The sequence below is a fragment of the Tinamus guttatus genome, unplaced genomic scaffold, assembly GCF_059628265.1.
Source record: "Tinamus guttatus ecotype Peru unplaced genomic scaffold, ASM5962826v1 Tinamus_guttatus_pri_ptg000596l, whole genome shotgun sequence".
Taxonomy (NCBI): Eukaryota; Metazoa; Chordata; class Aves; order Tinamiformes; family Tinamidae; genus Tinamus; species Tinamus guttatus.
In genome coordinates, this window is record NW_028289130.1 from 17,293 (window position 1) to 23,730 (window position 6,438).

A 6,438-nucleotide genomic window follows, 5' to 3' on the forward strand; every position below is an offset into this window, starting at 1 on the left:
TTTTTTTTTAGCTCTATGAAGTTTTTTTCTTTTTAATTTAAAATTAATGAGAAGACACTTGCAGAAAAAAATGAAGAATTGCTTTTTTTGCTTTTTTTTCCTTTTTTTTTTTTTTAATGTGTTTTTAAGCATCATCCTGATAAGTGATCATCTGTGCAGAACACTATATTGGAAGTTTGGCACCTCCTGTCTACCACAACATATTGATTCCTTCTACAGAAGGCATTAAAAACTGTCTTAAAACAGGAAATAAACAGCAGAATGCACATTTTTACCATGACACACATAAAACCTGCTAGCTGGCACAGCCTCCTAGTAAATTTTTCAGTTAACGACAGTGGTGGTGATTATAGCAGCAACAGTTAGCATCTCTAGAATATCACATAAATGTACAGGTGCCAGATCTACATAACATGCAACATCTCAACAACAACACCACTGAATCACACAATGCATAGAAATATTATTATTATTATTTGGCAAGACTGAATTTTTTTTAACAAATACATCTTATAAAACAAAACAAAATAACAAAACCTACCTCTTTAAAAACAGTTCTTTAAAAAGTTGAGTTGTGATTACAATTCAGGCAACGTTAGAAAAGTCAATGAGTTGAACTTCGCCTTAGAGAGAGGTTTAATACTGAGGATGAATCGGTCACTTAGGAAAATTCACATTGTTAGATAGAAATTCGGTAATGCGGGAGCAAAATATGCTTATGAACGGCTGTTTTGGGAGAAACAGTGCTAAGCTTGCCAATTAATAAAATAGAAGAAAACACATTCACATTATCAGATTAAAAAGATTAAACACAGTATGCAGGGAAAGATAAAAAGTCTTGCTTTAGTGTTATTTCCCCTAACACAGCTCACCATGAGACCGAGGCTTGTCACAGCAAAAGTGCTTTTCCAAGGCGGAATTAAAGCCACCAGATAACCAACTAAATTCCACTGAAACAAACGGAATAGGTTTTCTAACCCCAGCGTAACGCAAAGCAGGGTATTAAAGCACAGCGTGGCGATGAGGACTGCGGCGGCTGGAGCCGGGGGGAAGCGCAGGGCACGGGCAGAACCCGGCGCCCTGCGGCGCAGGACAGCGCCGCAAACCGGAGCAAGGCCCGTCCTCACCACCCCCAGCACGCCAGGCTCCTCCAGAGCCACCTCCTGCTTCCAGAGCCTCCAGAGCCACCTCCGTACCCCGGAATGCAGCGCGGGACGCTCGCACCCTGCGCTTCCCGCCCCAGGGCTCACGTGGAGCCGCTCGCGGAGGAAGCTCCCACACAGGGTGAGGATGCGAGGCCTGCAGGATGAGCAGCGGGCATGACGCGAGCGGCTCCTCCGCAAGGTGCTTCAGGGCATGTCCAGCCTCAGGGTTGTCGTCCTACACAACAGTTGCCATCACAATCATTTCAAATCCAGTCACTAGTGCTTTTCCTGTCGTGGCTATTTGCATCCACTGCTCGGGATGCAAGGGCTGGGGTATGAACCTGCAATGGCTTCCTTGAGGCTGGTAGTTTGGCATGTAATAGAGACATTAAATAGAGCAGAAGGGAAGGGGGAATTCTGGCAGGAGCAATTTAAAAAGGACCAGGAGCCAGTTCTGCTTGCATGCCATCTAGGCCAGCTAGGAATGCGCTGTAATGACTGGAAGATCTACGCAAGACCTGCCTTAATAAAGTAGATCGAATTCTAGGCATAGGAAATGATAGAGAGTTCTCTTCAGTCAAAAAGAACAGCTGAAATGGCAAAGTTGACATCTGCAAGATTAATTTTAAGAGTTTATTTTTACGGTGTGAAAATAGCACTCACAACATCTTTTTCCAAAACAACATTTTATATTTTTCTGATTTTTTTTTTCTTCTTCACTTAGCCATTTGGCTATTTGCTCGACATTTATAGATAGTATAAAAGAGCACTAGTAAAAAAACTTAAATCCCATGAATGCAATCAATAGACAAAGCTGGGATTTCCACAGTAATGTGAAAGAACTAAACATCTCCTTTAATTCCCCCTGAAACTCTATCCTACTCAATTTCAATGTTAGCACCTACTACACAAGTCTCTTAGAGATCCCAGATGCTGTGAACAAATCTTTCATGAATTACAAAAGATGGAATCCAAATCTGAAAGGCTACTGATTTTTTTGGATGCTATGCTGTTTAATGAGTGCTGAGTGCCAGTATAAAAGATCAGGCAAAAGCCTTCTAATCCCCTTGAAACTGAAACTTCATTTCCAATGCACAGAAAGTTCATTTAATGACATTTGTATAACAAAACAAACAGAATTTTGCCTGTATCACTCTCTAACATTTGCCAATTCGATGAGAAAACAGGAAATAAACTCCCCTCTTGAGACAGAATCTCTGGAAACTATGTTAAAATCCATCAATTCATGTAACAAGCAAATTTTGTGATGAAAATTTGTGATTTTTTTTGTTCTCGTCAGAGAAGAAGTTAAAGCAATAAATATCCCTCTTGCTTTGAACATGCCCTGATGAATGGCTGAGGTCAGTCCTTCCTACCAGCTCACAAATGCCTCTGGGCTCTGGGTCGTTCCAGTTTTCCAGCATTGCACTGAGAGGAAAGGTGCTGGAGAACAACTAGCTAATTTCAGGCAATTTAATGACATTTCTGCATTTTATATGCACTCCTCTTCCCATACATTCACATGTCCTTTGCGAGCACAGAGTGCCAGGGAGATCCCGTTTCCCAGGACTTCTCATGTGGAGAGGGAGCCCAAGATGTGTGTACAGTTCAGGATCCTGAACTTCAGGAATTTCAGTCCTGTTTTGAGGATGGCGCTGGAAGACCAAACTGTGCACAGATGCTGGTCTGGACCTCTACACAGGAGTCAGAGACATCACATGAAAGCTCTCCCTCAAAAAGCAAAAGAGAGAGTGTTTCAAACACCCAACAAAAGTCAGCAGTGGACGGAGTGAAAGATCTTGGAGGCATCCATCTGTCTGCATGGGCACACTCCTACACTGATGCCTCCACAGCATCCCCCGACCTGCGTGCATCCAAAGCGAGGCAGTCCACGCGTTATCCCCAAAACACAAGGTCACTTGATAGGCAGGGAGGGAACTATCCATCAAACAGCAGCCCCCTTTCCCCATGTTGCAAATGCAGGGAGAAGGGAAGAGAACTGGGAGGCTGAAAGGAGCGGGGATGTCAGTGACGGGAAAACTCGACCAGTCAATCACAGCCACTTACTGTCCAAAGGAGGATGGATCAGTGCATAGAATGACAGAATCACTATGGTTGGAAAACACCTTGGAGATCATCAAGCCCAACCTTAAGCCCCTTAAGCACCCTGCAGCTAAACCACATCCCTAAGCACCTCATCTGCACCTTTCCTGAGCACTGCAGGGGACGGGGACTCCACCGCTGCCCTGGGCAGCCTGTTCCAGGGCTTCACCACTCCTTCCATGCAGAAACTCTTCCTGATGCTTGACCTGAACCTCCCCTGCTGAAACCTGAGGCCGTTTCCTCTTGCCCTTTCAGTACTTAGTTTGTAGAAGAAATCGACCCCTGCCTCACTGCAACCTCCTTTCAGGTAGTTGCAGACAGTGATAAGGTCTCCCCTCTTCCACTCAGCATGCACACCATGTTCCACTTACCATGTACACCATGCACAGCCCACCATACACACCATATACAACCCACCACGCACACCACGTACAACCCACCACGTATACCACGTACAACCCACCATGTACACCATGCACAGCCCATCACACACACCATGCACAGCCCACCACGCACACCACGTACAACCCACCACGCACACCATGCACAGCCCACCACGCACACCATGCACAGCCCACCATGCACACCATATACAACCCACCATGCACACCACATACAACCCACCACGCACACCACGTACAACCCACCACGCACACCATGCACAGCCCACCACGCACACCACATACAGCCCACCACGCACACCATGCACAGCCCACCACGCACACCACGTACAACCCACCACGCACACCATGTACTATGCACCAGGCAGAGCCTGGACGGCTGTCACAGCTCCCCGGAGAGGGATGCCCGGGAAGGCCTGTTCCAAACCCGTGCAGATCCATTCACACAGCATTTCGGGCTCTTTCATAAGGGGCATGAGTGTTTGCGGGAAGTGCAAGGGCAAACTCTACCTCTCTTCCTCCCAGGTGGTTGCCTCCTTTTTTGCTGTATTAGTATTCTGACAGGCTAGTTAGTTTAACTGAATCACTGAAGGTGCCCAGATCACAGAAAGGTCAGTGAGAAGAAGAAGGAAGGGAAAGACGAGAGGAAAAGGAGCCCCTCTGGAGCCAGCTACCCCTCCCTGTGAGAACCCGTGCCTTTGCTGCAGGGCAGCAGCTCTGTTTGAACACCAGGTTTATGCAGGGGCACAGCCACCCTCCTGCAGAGCACCCACACAGGCGGTGCCACCGCCTGCAGGCCGCGTGTGTCGGCCGGGAGCGCTGCGGTGTTCTGCAAACTGCACTTGGCTTCATGGGGAAGGTGCTGGTCACCAGAGCCGCGCTGGGGACGGCCAGCCCTGCGCTTAGGCAGGGGAAAGCTCGCAGGAGGCGGCAGCGCTACCTCCACCACGGCTTATCTGCAGGGAAGCAGCACGCCGAGCTCGCAGCCTGCTGGCGGGCAGGTTTGGAGGCCTCAGGCAGCGTCTGGAGGGACAGGTACAACAGCTGAGTTACCACCAGTCATCTGAGCCAAAGTAACTGAGATATCTGTCTTAGCCTCCTGACAACACGTCCGTCACCCAAACCAGAAACCTTCCTCCCATTTGTCCAACAGCACTGAGGGACGTCAAGAAGGGCAATTCAATAAGCTAAAGTCACTCAACTCATTGCAGCTGCCCACAGATGAAGACTGGACAATACCAAATGCTCTTCAAAGCTAATACATCTATTTTGGGGGCATGATACTGCCTGAGTATCATATTGTGGCCGTGTGTATGTGCTTCACGAAGCAGCCTGTTTGGGGCTGCCCTGTCAGGATTCGACAGGCAGTCTGCCATCAGCACCAGCTGGAAGCTGGAGTTAACAGAGATGCCACCAAGCAAAGGACAAATACGCTTCAACTACTGAGGCTCTCGCAACAAGCACACACATCCCACAGCTCATCTCCCAACCAGACAAGCCCGAGCTGCTGACCTGTCCTGCTAATTTTAGGTTATCATCAGAGACGTTACTTCACCCAGAGCACTGGCTAGGCACAAACCATCTCTCGACTGTTTCCTACAAAAAGCAACACCTTATTTAGGGCTGAAAAAAACCCCAAACTGTGGGAAATACCCTCCCAGCTCGAAATCCAGGAGTGCCCCTTTCTTACTCCTGGGTCATCTTAAGCATCTTTGGCTCCTGCCCATGCAGCCAAGGTCTGTGGTGAGACTGAACTGCAGCACTGATGTGAATCAGGACTTCAAAGACCCACCTGGAGCACAACAGGCTGCCACCAATCTGCCTCTTGGAGACAATAAAATCCGTGCAATTACCATGCTAAACAGGCCATGTGAAGCAGCCCACTCTGAAGCAAGAAACCTAAGCCCTACCCACAGAATGACACCCATGGGGTAGCCCTTCCAATCCCCTAGTCTTGTAATGGTGGGAGAAACCATTTCCTTGCAAGGCCCAGTCTGTGCAGCTTGAGCAAAGACACGAGGCAGCTGCAGCATGGGGGGACTTCTTCCCCCTTGCAAGACGAGCTCAAGGCAACTCCTCTCAGTCACGAGGGGCAGGAGGAGAAGAGGACCCAGGCACAGGAATGGGAAGGTGGGGAAGGTGCTGCAGTAGCTACCACCATGGGAAGTGGCCAGAGATGGGGGAGCAAAGCAGGACGAGACCTTCCCAGCAGCTGCTGGAGCTCTGCCCCGGCATCACTAACACAGCCCTGGCACATACTAACAGCAACTGTGCGAGTCCTCCCCAGCAGAAAACAGAAACAACATCCCACTGAGAGCAAAACCCGCACTGCAGAAACACTTCTAGCTGCGACACACTCGAGGCACTTCCATGAAGAGACGGGGCTGTGCTCACAGCAGCCAGCCTGCTGGCATCATGCAGAAGCCGGGCAGCTGCCTTGCTCACTACACCCCACACCTGCCTGGCTGTCTTCCCTCTCCTTCCTTTAAGAGCCGGATTTGCCATGGCCTGGAAGCCACAGAGGCAGCAGGCCCTGGTTTCAGTAGCTCAGCTCTTGAGAAGCCGTGCAGACTTTGCAACAAAAATGTCCATTTGCGCCCTCCACACCACTGCCTTCCCTGCGGATGCAAGAGACTGCAGATCTGGCGATTTTACCATCGTGCTGTGCAAAACACAGGCACAGGTGGCAGGCGGCATGCAGGAAACCAAAACTTCATCCTGGATTTGTCCTGTGTGGAGCACAAGGAGAAGAGGGTCAGACAGTGCCAACCGCAAAGAAGCTGTAGATG